The sequence below is a fragment of the Dermacentor variabilis genome, unplaced genomic scaffold (assembly GCF_050947875.1).
Source record: "Dermacentor variabilis isolate Ectoservices unplaced genomic scaffold, ASM5094787v1 scaffold_13, whole genome shotgun sequence".
In the NCBI taxonomy this organism is placed as follows: Eukaryota; Metazoa; Arthropoda; class Arachnida; order Ixodida; family Ixodidae; genus Dermacentor; species Dermacentor variabilis.
Genome location: NW_027460291.1, coordinates 5,803,360 through 5,818,371, shown reverse-complemented (window position 1 = coordinate 5,818,371; position 15,012 = coordinate 5,803,360). Strand labels below are relative to the sequence as shown.

The window sequence follows — 15,012 nt, the reverse complement described above, 5'->3', positions numbered from 1 at the left end:
AAAGAAAGAATGCCCAGTGCCGAGATGTAACGATTCAAGCTTTATTTCTTTTTGACCTAGAATGCAACAACATTAGTTTCATGTGCTTTATATATGGGTAATGCTATGACACAACTCATTATTTACCCGTTCATTACATGCACCAACCAGCCCAAATCATCACTATACTAGAGCTGATGGACGCATCGCAGTGCACTGCTTCGCACTTCATTGCAGCACAGGGGTTTGCTATCCCCAGTAGCGAACGCTTTGGTTGACCTCCCTGCCTTTCTGCTTCCTGCATTCTCTCTCCCTTTGTATGAAACGCGCTAACTTGTGGGAGGGAAAGCGTTCTCCTCTTTTAGAATTCAATTAATTGTCAAGCGATTATTTTGCAGTTCCAGTAACTAGTGCACAAATGCGAAAACGAAACCGATTCTGATCTGTTCTCCGCGCTCACAGAGTGCGGCACCAGGGGGCAGCGCGCGCTGCGCTTCCGTTAGGAGTGGCAGACGGAGCTGCACATGTGTAGTCAGCCGGCATTTATCGTGTCGTGTTGTAAAAGTTGTTAATTTGCCGTAAATATCTCTTGATTTGTACTCAAGAGTGGAGCAAGAGCCAAAGGAAGAGAGATTGACGCATCGGGAGCGAAGAACAGAAACGATGGATGGTTACGCTGCTTGGGTCTCGGCACGTTCGAATTGGCAAAGTTCCGAATTTGTCGCTGTGTTATGTACGCTTGTGCGCTCGTAATTTGCCGTCATCGCGCGGAGATATTTGCGCTGGATGTCTTTCACTTCGTGTACAAAACTCTGCACGCTGCGGCATCGAAGAAGTTGTCCTGTGTTTGGGTGCACGTATGCGCTTGGGCACGGATAGCCTGCTTGGTCTCAACGGGTGTTCAACAGTCTACGCGCGCTCGTAACTTGCTCATGAGGTAAGCCCATTTTAATCTTATTTGGTTTGCATAACGTAGGCGTTAAAATGATCTGTGGTAAGCCGGTGTCGGGAACAGAAATATTGGTTCAAAAGACCACTATGCAACGTCTTAGGGCAAAAACGACGCATGAATGGGGAAAGGGATCATGCTATCTTTTCAGATCGATTCCAGTCGTAGCGCGATCGGCTCGATCGCAATTTCCGTGAGGTACTTCTAACCTTTTGCTCACTCGCGTTAAAAGCGTAAAATAAAACTGCATTCAGTTGCGCACTTGTATTGACGCTTGTATTGGCTTGAGAGCATACTGTATCCGATAAAAGAACTTCTCTTAAAATACGGAAATAAACGTTCGAGGCAATAGCAGTCGCTCACTACCTGTGATCGTTAGCTTCTTGCTTGGGTGCACATTTTAATTGTGACCAGAAAAAAAAGTTCTTTGCTCTGGCTGCTGTGCTGTGTTTCCTTGGTGCAACTTTTTGCGGTGCAGCAAGACGTGTTGCTTCGAATGATGTCTGGGCAGTCAAGGCATTCGTGTCAGTAAGCGAGCAGTAAACGGGGTATCAGTGCGAAAAAAATTGGACATACAAGAGAAGCGAATCTTATCATCCTAGCCTCTAATTTCACGAATAATTCAGTTGTATTACTTAAACGGAGAGTGGATATGCATGAAAGTCAGATTGTATTGATACTCAGCAAAAACAAGGTAACTTATCATTACTAGTCAATCCTTTTCTTTTACCGAAAGGCAAGTTGCTGTTGTGCTGGAGCTGAGAAGAGGTCTGCTGCCTGCAATGGGTCCATCTCTCTCAAGTTATCGCAGTATTGTAGCTCTCAAAGTGAGTGGATTTTTTTTCTCTTAGCTATTTGCCACCTGAATCATGACCATCTACTTAGCTGTGTAGGTGATCACTGTTAGTGATATTGGAGTGCTGGTGGACAAGCACTCCTTTATGATTGCAACGCATATGATAGAGTGCAGCTGTGGCAGTATGCGAAGGTGTTAATCTATAAGCCAAATTAGGTTCTTTGAGGTAATATATTAATATATTGATGACATTGTATTGTGGTCTAGCAGGCAAGAATGCTAAACAAGGAGAAGTAATTTTAATTTGCAATTGGTAAGATGTGCAAGCAATTCAGGCTGTTATACATGAAATGGGACATTTGTAGATATCTTCTACAATGCTGCAGTCCTGAATAGCTTCAGAGTTGAGTGATGCCACTATAATTTCTCTGTAAAGCATGCAGCACAGTTTTGCATTGGGGGAGGCTGGCATCAACAGGCGTCTACTTACTGTGAAGTTCAAATGAGGTGTTACTGTTAGGGTGACTATATATAAATTATGGTTTAATTCTAATGTTGTATGAGGCAGACATAGTTTACCCACTTGGTTAAACAATAGAGATGTAATATCTATGTATACAAGTATTACCCATTCATTTACGCCATTTGGACAATGGCAGGAACAGATGGGTAATACTTGTGTACATAGACATTACATCACTATTGCTTAACCAAGTGGTGCCCCTGCATGCTAAATATTACAGGGCTATTATTAAGTAATGTCAACTTTTGTTGTAACATTAGGGCATCTTTTATATTATTAAAGATTACCACCATTGTGTACCATCATAGTGTGATATTTACACTAAATGTATATGACTTTGCTATAAAACCCTGCACATTGGTGCATCATGAAATTTTGAAAATAGTTTCTGGCCTCAGAATGCACTTCACGTTATATTCTTGTTTGCAACAAGACTATAATGCAGGTTTCTCTCCTTATATTTTGTGGCACTTCAAACTGCGGCGAGCTAAACCACTGGGCAGCAATACTGGAATCGCTACTGCGTGTGGAGCTGTCTTCAAACACACACAAGGAATACACAATTGCTTTTTTATCGGAAAACAATGGACACAAGAAAGACGACCAGAACAAGGCACTACTCTCAACTGACATCACTTTCTTGCGTCCCTCCTTTGTAGACAGCAGAATCTAGAAGAACATGCGCTGTGAACACCATGTGCAGGAACCACCAACATCTGACCACAAGAGCACACTCATGCGACATAATCCAAAAAAACCATATTGAGCACTGTACAAGGTTAAAGAAAGCACACTAATGCACTGTGACCCCAATGACTGTATGAAGAAAGCTTCCGATAACTCTTTGGCGGTGGTATCACAGCTCTTTTTCAAAATCGTAGTATCACGAAACATTGCGAACATAAGCGATCCATACCAACAGGCACAGGTTCCCATTTGGCTCAACATTGTAAAATATGGAAGTTCAAAGCCATGTTTCGGGATACTACGATTTGGAAAAAGTGCTGTGATACCACCGCCCGAGAGTTATCGGAAGCTTTCTTCATACAGTCATTGGGGTCACAGTGCATTAGTGTGCATTCTTTAACCTTGTGCAGTGCTCAATATGGTTTTTTGGATGCCGTCGCATGAGTGCACTATTGTGATCGGTTGTTGGTGGTTCCTGCACATGGTGCTCACTACGCATGTTCTTCTTGATTCTACTATCTATAAATGAGTGACGCAATACAGTGATGTCAGTTGAGAGTAGAGCCTTGTGCAGGGGGGGGGGTCGTCTTTCTTGTGTCCGTTGTTTTGCGCTTAACAAAGTATTTATAGATTCACACCAACTGGCCCGCCAACACGTTGTGTTGCGGGCACTTCTGAAGTACTGTCTGTCCAATAACCTTGGTGGCATGGAAGTGCCGTCCACTTCTATGCGTTGCTTTCTTTTTCATTGTGGCATCACATCACATTATAATCATAATGTGTATGTACTTTTCCCAAGAGACCCATATTCCTATCCGTGTGTTATATTTGCTGTCGCATTAATTATGTGCAAATGACCAATGCTCGAAGTTCCATTTTATCGTAAAGTAAACTACTGGTACCTAAACAGTTCTGTATATCAGAAAACCAAAGCCGAACTGCCGAACAGTACCAAGCAGCAGCCCTAGTGCAGTGTCAAGTAATCAGATTTTATTGGTCATGCAGAGGTGCACAGCATACCTCTTTATTACTTGCTGAACAATTAAGCTGTGTGAAAACTGAGTATTTATGTAGCTTAAACCACATGCTATTGGCCATTGCTCTTGCGCTCAGCAAATGTGGAAGATTATCACGGCATTTCTTTTTCTAACGCTTTTTCCTTATTACAGTGGGATTACTACATGCGTAAGTAGGAAACGGATCATATAGGCAATCAAAAGCCAACAATGTGTAAACTTGGAACATTGATTGTACAGTTTGATGACCCAGAAAAAGTAGAAATACAGCATAAATGATTGACAATTAACTTTTACTTGACACAGGGCTAGAGCATACAGTAAGCATAATGTATGCTCATACGGTGTCACATCAATTTAAATTTTAGTTTAGCATAAAAGTGTACGCTTCTATTGTTGCATTCTGTCAGAGGGATGGTAATGTTTCGCGTGTATAGCAACTAGACTGTCTATATACAGCAGTAAAAATGTGCGAACTGTATTTTTTAATGATTTGATAGAATGTGTAGAACAATAAAGCCATACATTCAACGCACAGTGATGTGACTTTCTCTGCACATGTTGCAGGTTCAAAAAAGTATGGTGGAAGCTGTTGCCAAGGTTCCGACCAGAAAAGATAGCCAGTATAAAAGGGTCCACACCACTGATCTCTACTACAAGGGATGGACAGCACATCGAGCACCCTCGACTGAAGCCCACCTTGTCCCAGAAGTTGTTAATGCACAACTTTCCGGCAGCACTTCGTTTTCACGGGTGTGTGGCATTTCTTCCCCTAACATGCCTGCCTTATGTGCCATAAACTACCAAAGCAGTGTTTCGAGATATCCAGAATTTTTCCAATCCAGTGTCTACAGTGTCGCTAACATAAGTGGCGTGCAATGGAAGCACTGGTAAATGAGTAAAAACTTGATGTAAGAGAACACTATCGTATGCGGGTTCAGATTGTCATAAAAACGCTTACCAGACATGTAGAGACCTCCTAAAATGTGAAAAACCACAAAGAAAAGTTGTTTGGCAGCAATATTATCTGATCGCACGCACTAGTTAGTCCACCATATGCCCTGCTTCCAGGACAAGCGACTGCATGACACCGCATTTCCACTGGCTTCACCTGCATCCGGTGCAGTGCGCTGCATCCAGCGAAACATATAAGAAATCAGTGGTGCACAGTGTTTTCTGTCCCCTTTCTCGACGCCTACTGAACACATGGTAAACTGTTTCCAAAGCAAAAAAACAGAGGGAAAAGGCTCTGAACACATTGCATTTTAAAGTGGCTGGTACTGGGTAACGCAGGTACTGTGGCATAGTAGATTTGCACCAGGCAACCTGGGCGCCCATAAAGGCTGCTGTTTACTTGCAAATGGCCAACGTATTGTGAGTATGTTGAAGTTCTTTTTTTATTTTCATCGCTTATTTAGCTAGTGGAGACAACTTTTACAACTGGAGAAGAAGCCTTGGAAGCATGAAACTTTTCACAAAACCAGCTTCATTATATCGTGTCTGCATCACAATTTCATGGCTGCATGAGTGAACCCTCTGGTTAACATGTAAGAGTGTTCATGATGTTTGTCACGCATTATCCACTTTCTTTACAGGTCAACCCTTTGTTGAGATTTAAGGTGACGTTGCGTTTAGAGAAATTATGGCGGAGAGCCAGCTTTTGAGAATAAAGATTGAGCTGGACAGATTAAACGCCAGAACAAGTCGTTGAGGATTTCAGATCAAGAATCTTCAAAGGCCAGTTCATTTAGTGGTGTTAATATTCTGCTCAAAGTTGTTGATTGTTACATTCATATTGTCACGTGGTGGTGACGTTGAAGAACACAGTAGCAAATACTGTGAAAGACAAAACTAACTTTTATTGGGCGAACCTGTGCCCACAAAAACAGGCTACACTTATAGCACAACGATAGCGGCGAACACGGTCGGCGATCGTCGAAAATCTGCTCAGCGGGTCAAGTGCGTCGGCTTTTATACAGCAGTCATCGAATGTTCCAGACTTATCTTGGGACCCGCATGCCTTCCACAAAGTTCTACAACATTCGAGTCACGCGATGAAATCAGATAACACAAGGTTCAGCGAAAACAGACAGCGGATAGAAGCATCGATAACTTTCCGGAAACTTCGGATACATGCAGACGCGATAACATTTGTTAGGCGGCGAAACGTGGTCGCCCGTTAAAGATAAGTACACGTGTGAATATGGTGCCCAAGCATTGCGGTAACAACTTCACTTGGATTACATAGCAAGGGTGTATTCGACGTAAGCTGCTGGCTTTTTTCTGTGTTTTCAAAAACTGGTTTCTTGTTCAGTTTAAATTTTCAAATTTTGCATTTTTTATAAGGTGTTGTGTCTTAGTTCCTTTACCTGCAGCTTCTTAGTTAAACATCTGAATAGTGAACACAACTTGACCTTTTGCTTCATTTTCTAGATTACACGCCCTCGATGCAAAAGAATTTCACTTCAGAACTGCTTGCACCGTACTGAAAGAATAACTTGAAACAGCCATAGCCACCAATAACACGCTAGAGATGATTATGAAAATTGTAGTATTGTTTTTCGATCTACAGGGTGTCTTAACTGTCGTGCACCAAGATTTAGAAATATGTAAATGCGATGTAACTAGATAAAATGAAGGTAATGTTGTTTGCCATCGTTTGGAGATACTCTGATTATTTTTTTGCATTCTGCCTAATTACATAATTCTTAATTAGTTAATAAATATCTCAAATAAATAAATGAAATATGGCAATTAAAAGTTGTAGAGCAATATGAAAGCCTCCTCATACACTTTTTTGTTACTGTTGCTCATGGTGCGCTACATAAAAGTTTTTCCAAGGAATAAGCCTGCGAATACACATAAAGTGTCTTGAGTGGCCAGTCATGTGTCAGTTTTGTGGTGCAAAGCCACGAATACAACTTAAATGGGTTCTTAAGAAAAAGACTTAGCTCAGAAAATTATCCTTCTTTATGCAGCCTGTGGAGACAAGGTTTCTTAGACATGGCCTTGGCCCTCAAGGAAGATACCGAGGCCACAGGCAGTTCCTCCAGTGGCCGTGAAAAGGTCCCCTGGGGCACAAGTCTAATGTGGCGCCCCTACCTTTCTCCTACAGCTTTTCTGTCTATAGCTAACCAGGTGGGTCAATGATGGCAAAGGGAAAAAAGAATCAACACCTTCAAACGTAGAACTTGCTCAAGCTCAATGCCTTGTTGGTGTGAAGTTTTTCCCTTATCATTTATCAAAGAATGGGTAATAAGTATATGATATGGTTTTCATACGGACACCTCTTTCCCAAAAAGAATTAGCAGTAAAAAAGCAGCTTATGAAGGCTTGAATATTAGCTATTATGATGTGGCATAGATAGGATAATGATTATGAATGTTTCTGGTGAAGGTAGTGGTAGTAGAGTGAATAATCAGAGTTTATATATAGATTAAAAGAAATTTCGTTCCAATGCCAGAATTTTAAATTATCCCAAATAATTCTTGCGTTTGATAGTCTATGCACATTGAGTGACAGTGCATCTTGATGCTTGCTTTTTGCTGACATCATTCTTATGCTGCATAATTCACCTGTTTTAATTCCCTGTTTCTCCCGTTCAAGCAACTTCACATTCATCATAAGAAACCTCGTAGATGAGTTCCAGAAACTTGCTGATGAGATCAGGGGGCGGCGTGCACCCCAGGCTTAGATATACATTCAAGAGCCTCATATCTTGCAAATGTTAGAAATACTCCTGCTAAGCAAGTTCTTGTTGTCATACAAGGTTATTTGTGAATACGAATTTGCCTAAGTTGAGAAAACAGTCAATCTAAAACATGTCAAGCGATATCGCTGATAATACACATACATTCCAACTGAACTAAATACAAATAAATATAGCACCAAATGCAGAATCATTGGCATGATGCCATTCTTTCAGTGGAATAAAATTTGTCCTGCGTTGTAAATCTGCAATCCCTTATAATCCAGACTACTAAATACCTCATGAGGGTTGTGACGTAAAATATGCATGTATTTATCCCTCGTTTTTTTACTTTAATACCCGATAATGCTTAAACAGCAGTGAAAGAACTGACATCACAGTACTTAATACTTTATTTTGCTCCAGAAATCCGTTTCTATGCCGATCGCAGCATTTGACACTAACAATTTTTGACAGAGAATGTGAGACAGAAGGCACGTAACACTTAGGGTGGTGCTATTCACTTTGATTGTTTGGGAACGAAACCCATAATGTACATGTTATGGCCCTACGTGTCATTCATTACCTTTGAACAACAAAAAGGTAGGGGGTTTGCGTTTTGCAAAACTGCATGGAGGTTTTTACTGTGTGCAATTAAAATTAAAAACTTTCACAGCTGATACTAAATGCATTCTCCACAGCTTTAGGTTATACAGGTGCACTACTTTACACAGAACACACTCTTTTACTTCGTCACTGCCCACACTCTTAGGCAAAGTTACACCCTTTGGAGTGCCCCTTCTGCCACACAACGATAATCGTCATCTGCCTTGATGCGTTTCCTTTCTTTAACGCTGCGAGCCCTGTACTATCCAGTAACGAACATAATGCGCGTTATCAGCATGATAGCATTCCCGATAGGAAAGTAGCGGGCGTGGCGTTTTCAAGAAATGAAACGCATCAAGGCAGATAACGATTATTGTTGTGTGGCAGAAGGGGCACTCCAAAGGTTGTAACTTGCTAAGAGTGCAGGTGGTGATTCAGATTCTTCAAAGGTGTTTCATTGTATGGGATAGCACATCGCGCTTCACTTATTTGCAGAATATTGCATTCCAATTGTGTCATATGAGATAAATCCATTAGAGAGCTTTAACTTGCCCTAAGTTTATTACAGCTGTGTACTGGTAAACTGGCAGCAGCTTGCAGTGCTTGTGGAAAAACAATTGTAACTGCCATATTATATGTAACTGCTAGTGCACAGGCATCGGCAGCAGCAATGGTTAGGGTACACTTGTTTCTTCTACTGTGGGGTATGCATCCTCCACCAGAAAATATTTTTTTTGTCTTCCTCTTCTACCACATTGGAATGTGAAATGGGGTGTAATTTGTAGGGTATACTCTTGCACAAACTTGATGAGCATTTATTCTTGTCTGTGCCACAGATCATTCTTGCTACGACTGTAAAAGCAGGGTGCCTGTTTGCAGCACCCGTAGGGAACAATCTGTGAATCTTTAACGAACAGTAAGGATAATGAATAATCGAATAATTTTTAGTAATTTTCAACAAATTTAGCACTGTTTGCTTTCCACTGTGGTGTTTTTCAAACTCTAATGTTGGCACAAGGTTTGACTGCAGGATGTCATTTTGTGTGAAAGAGTGTACTTGTGCGCATAACACCTCATCGGCAACATTCTGCTGCTCAGAATGTCATTAGCTTTCGTATGCATTCGTCACTATCGGCTGCTCTTTTGTTAGTTGGAATGTAGCATTTATGTAAAGCACATTTCATGTTCTAACAAAAAGAATTGTGCCCTCTTATTCCCTAATTCTCCTACTTGATGCCTAGTGTTATAATAGCATGGTTGACACCATGAGAGTCAGTGTGGTGTATAATTGTGTCTGGGGGTGGGGGTGGGGGGTGTACATTAATTTAAGCAACTTTTCCAGACGACTTGAATCAGTATTGTGGAATGCTGGTTTTTTTTTCAATCACTGTTACCAAGTTTCACTTTGGTTGTGGTAACAAGTATAATGTTGTTCGCTAGCACTCCTGCCAACACATATAACGTGCAGGCATCTGTGTTGAAAAAAAGACCAGCTAATGGTTTGCCAGGAGCTAAGGTCCATTTAGACCATTAAATTTTGAGCTTACACCGGTGGAAATAACTGGTGAATGAAAGCGCACCCAGGAGAACTGACCGTAATATTTTCTTTCATTATAATAATGCTGAAGCTTTGAACTGCATTTGAACTGACTTGTTTAAAAAATGACCCATTTCCTTGTTCAAGTAGGACAAAGGTTCCACAGGAAGACAGAAACTTGAAGCCGTCAACAGGAGCATGAATATAAACAGCGCTCGACGTTTTGCAATCTTGCACCTGGTTATCATATTGTCCATCCCATTTTTTTCCACAGGCTGTTTTTTACTGTTTTATGGTCACACCCAGTTTAATTTTAATGTCCCTATTTTTTAATATTTGGTTAATATATCTTTTCTTCATCGGCTTTCAACAAAATATATATTCATAATGTGCCTTCATTTACCATTTACAGTGATCTTAACCAGATGTATCTTGATACAAAATTTATTTTCCTTAATTGTTCGTTTTCCTTTTCCAAAAGTGCAAACTGTTTATCTTGATACCTATTTTGTCTTCTAGGAAGATTAGGTCTACTTGATTAATGACTGGTTACATGTGTACATCGTTTTCTGTTTTGGTCACCCCTACTCTTAGCAAGTACTGACAGCAGTGCTCATACCCGCTCCATCACAATCACCACTGCTAAGCACACCCTTCCTTCCTTTATATTAACACTTTGGCTTCTCTTGACCTATTATATGCACCAGTTTCTTCTCCTCCATTGAGGCTAGGGGCCAGTGAGCTATGCACAATCCAGACCAACACAGCCAAGGAAAGCATTTGCTACCCTAATGAGAAGCAACTATTTCGAAATGTTGGCTACAGCAACATCCCTTGTTCCAACAATGATGGTCTACTTACATGTTTTTCTAACACAGAAGTTACTGCTTTGTCGTGTTCTGTGATTATACTTTTTTGCCGCTTTCTTTAGGATGGATATTCACGAATACTATTTGTTTCTCCTAACAGCAGCAAGTTTATCCTTGTAAGCGTTTGGGGTCAAGAACAACTTTCACCAGGAAGAAGTGCAAGACGGGTGATTGAAGAAAATAAAGTTACTTCTGCGATCTAAGAACTTGAGGACTGAAATGTTGCACCTTTTTGTATATATACTATGCAGTGCATTCATATCACAAAGTGCAAAGTGTTTGCTCTCTGCAGCCAATTCAGTGTGTTGGCGAGACAATTTTCTCAATGGTGACCTGCTGCTTTGGCTATGAGCTGCCTTCATGACATTTGCATTAAAGGAGATGTACTATCGTAGACAAAAGTACCCTGGAAGTGCGAGCGTTGACCAAATTGCATTTCTGTTCAAGACCGCTGAAAACAGTGGGTCACGTATGCACATTCCGAACCCAGATGGTAGCACGGATGATCCCAGCAAATAGTGCACCGTAAAATTCCGTCGACTCTCGCACGTCCTGGGCAATTTTGTCCCCGATGGCACATTCTCCGAACAATGGATATGCTGTGCAAGATGAAATACGGGAAGCACCTGTACTTTAACGGATATAGTACAGATTTAGCATACGGAGTCTTTCGTTTTCTGAATAGGGCAATCACCTGTATTTTAACGGTTATAGTAAAAATTCAGCATACACTGTGTTCCGTTTTCTGAATACGAGAAGCACCGTACTTTAATGGTTATAGTACAGATTCAGAATACAGAGTCTTCCGTTTTCTAGATACAGAAGCACTCGTATCTTGTATTACGGTTTCTCTTTTACAGTTGTCCGTTCTACGGAAATGACCGTCCTTTGTTTACGGAAGAGTGTTTGGTCACAAATTACCAGCAAATTTTCTGTAAAGTAAGGCAAATTTTTTTTACAGAGTACACAACGCATAGACTCCGTGCATAATGAAGCAACGGTTGCCTTCACTGTGGTAGTCTTCAAGTTGTTGTGCTTCAGAACGCAGGGGTCATCACATACTTCACATTGCTCTCACAAAATGGACGTTTTCATTCCTAACAAAAGCGATTTGGACGGGTGTAAACACTGCAGATTCTGTGCTATTACTAAATGCAGTCTATGGATGGGCGTTCGCAAGTGTAGGAGTAAATTAATTGACCAATACCCATAGGAACTAACTTGATATTCATACTCGTATATAGAACACACCAGCTGAATAGTACCGGTCGGCTGCATAGAAAGGCATAGATATCGGAGCCGCTCGCCTCGTTTACGTAAGCCTGAACAAATGGCTGTCGTTTCTCACGGCTTTCTGAGCAATCAATACTCCCCTAGGGCTTTCATGTAGATCAAGGGTGGAAGCGTAGTATTTACCTTGCTTAATTTCGCGTAATTGTCATCTCCATGTTAAGAAGCAGCCAAGTGCGTTCCATAGAGTTTTCTTCTGCCACGAACGCTCATGAACCAGAAAAATGGAGGAATAATGTAGACTAAGTGTTTTTTTGTTGTTGTTGTTGTGCTGAAAAAGTTTGGCTATTTCTGTTCTCTTGAATCGCGTTGTATTTGCAACTTTACAATATCAAGGCAAACGCAGAATTGAAGCTGTCATCATCCATTATCTAAATATATTACCATGGTAACAGCCACCTACACCCCGCTGTCAGATTCATTGTTTTATCGTCACCTGCAGACAGAGTACGCGAACATGAAACCACTAGGTAAATGATTCAGGTCACGTTAGCCTATAATCTAGTGTTCCAAAACGTCTACGCTTTTTAATGTCCTCTTGAGTCTTAGCAAGAATTTTGACAACATTTCTGTCTCACTTTTTCTTAAGATATTAGCATTGCTTCTTTTTGCCCAAAATCAGAACATACGGAGTGTCTACCCATATCCACAAGGCTACTAGGGGATCATTGGGAGAGAAGGCATACAAAACAACGAAAGGGCGGGAACAGACATCATATGCACATAAAATATTTGGCCATTCAGTGAGGAAAACACAAACTCAGTCACCGCACCAGAACGGAAATATTCAAGATATACACTGAATAAGTGGAAAATCTAAATTTTCATTTCGTCGAATACTTTCCTATTTCTTTAGAGGTCTAATCAATTAGGCCGAAATGATCGCTCAAAATGCTTACTGAACTTGACATCATTGGGAATTTCATTCCATGCAAGCGCTGCACAAAATTCAAATAGCCTTTCATTTTAACCATTTCAGCATACAAATCAATTAAACATTAATTCTTGCAGCCGTTTTGTACATTGATGATTGGAAGTGTAGAACAGAAGTTTCAAAAAGAGAATTATTGAAATGTGGTGAAGCGCTCCATAGCCCTGGGGGCTCCCAGAAATGCTGTCGTTCGCTCTTGGCAACACTTGATGTCCAGCAGCTTCGCTAACCAAGTCCATTGGCTTAAGGCAAGCGGCTATCCAGCTGAACTGCTGTCATCCATGAAAGAAGTCTTAGTGCAAGAGGGTGGTTCAAATCAAATCAAATGAAATCATATTTATTCTCCAGCAAGTATCGGGATGGTCACCTGGGCTAAAAGCTGTACGAACAGCTTTGCGAAGGCCCACCAAACCATTACATGGCAGCAGCAGACAGAACGAAATAACAATATCAATACAGAAGTAGTCATCAAATCAAATCAAGTACAGCAATCAAGTCGAGCAATAACACAGAAGTTTTCTTAAACGACATATGAAGAAATACGGATTACATGTGCACAAAGTAAGTTCGCAGTTGTTTTCGACTAAAACCAGCAGTATGTTTATGTTTATTGAGAAAAAAATGGCAGATTGTGAGCCAAGGATTGCAGCTTGTAATCGGTTCTAAACTGTGGTAAGGACCAAGTGTCAGTACAACGAGTGTTAACTATTGGTGTACGATATTCAAGGGAAGCAAGTTGTGTCAGGAAATTACTCATACCTGTAGAAGAAAAGTATGTTATTTGTAACAAAAGAAATTAATATATATCACCTACACGGATCAAATTGAATAATGCTATTGCTGGATTAACACTCGACGTTGGTTCAATGTTAACGATAAGGCGAATAATTTTCCTCTGCAATACAAGAAGCTTGTTCATATTCCTTTTAGTTGTTGTTGCCCATACCAGTGTACAATAGTTAATGTGAGAAAGAACTAGGGCGTAATATATTTGTAGTTTAGCGCTCGTGGGAAGAAATGTGCGGCAGCGTGAGATTACACCTGTAACTGCAGACAGTTTTCTGGAGATGTAAACAGCATGAGCGTCCCTTTTTATATGGGCAGAAAGATACACACCGAGAACCTTGTGCTCTTTGACTATTTCTATATACTGCTCTTGAAGAATGAAGGAATTCACCGGAGGAACTGCTTTATTTTGAGCACGAAAAATAACTGCTATGGATTTAGTTGGTTTTACTATGATCTTATTTACTCTAGTCCATGCCGATAGCTAAGTAAGGATATCATTGCATTTTGGCTCTAGTGTGCCAATATTACTCTCAGAAATAAGTAAGGTGCTATCATCAGCATAGATTACGAATTTTACTGTGGTGTCGATATTTACGATATCATTGATAAAAATATTAAATAAAAGGGGCCCAAATATACTTCCTTGTGGCACGCCACATGCAATTGGTAAGAACGATGATCTTTGGTTGTTAATATACACGCACTGGTACCTATCTTCTAAGTAGGATTTAACTAAGGCCAAAGCCGTACCACGAATTCCATATGATGAAAGCTTGCTAATTAGAATACTGTGATCAATGGAGTCAAATACTTTACTAAAATTCAGAAAAATTCAGGCTGTCAGTAAATTATTATTAATATTTTCCAAAATTACTTCCTTCAGGGCTAACAAGGTGGCTTCAGTCGACCGCCCCTTCTTGAAACCATACTGTGAGCTTGTCAAAATACTGTGCTTATCATAAAAGTTTGTAATGCGAGAAAGAATAATTTTTTCAATGCCTTCGAAAAAACTGGGAGGACGGAAATGGGACGGTAATTGGACGCAAGGTTGTTCAGGGCTAACAAGGCCTCTTCAGTCGACCGCCCCTTCTTAAAACCATACTGTGAGTTTGTCAAGATACTGTGCTTATCATAAAAGTTTGTAATGCCAGAAAGAATATTTTTTTCCAATCCCTTCGAAAAAACTGGGAGGACGGAAATGGGATAGTAATTGCACGCAAGGTTGTGATCACCGCCTTTGTACAATGCAGATACCCTTGCATATTTCATGGAAGTTGGAAATATACCTGTCTCAAGGACAAGATTAGAAATATGAGCAAGGGCAGACGTTAACAATTCTAATACATACTTAA

The 15,012-nt window shown here is 40.6% G+C and overlaps 1 long non-coding RNA gene across 1 annotated transcript; it reads left to right on the top strand.

The window, feature by feature from the left end:
- Window positions 1-555: 555 nt before the first annotated feature.
- LOC142566710 (uncharacterized) lies at window positions 556-4,644 on the top strand. The gene is made up of 3 exons (XR_012825112.1): window positions 556-916; window positions 1,665-1,755; window positions 4,518-4,644. It is a non-coding gene; the product is annotated as an uncharacterized LOC142566710 (long non-coding RNA).
- Window positions 4,645-15,012: the final 10,368 nt, after the last annotated feature.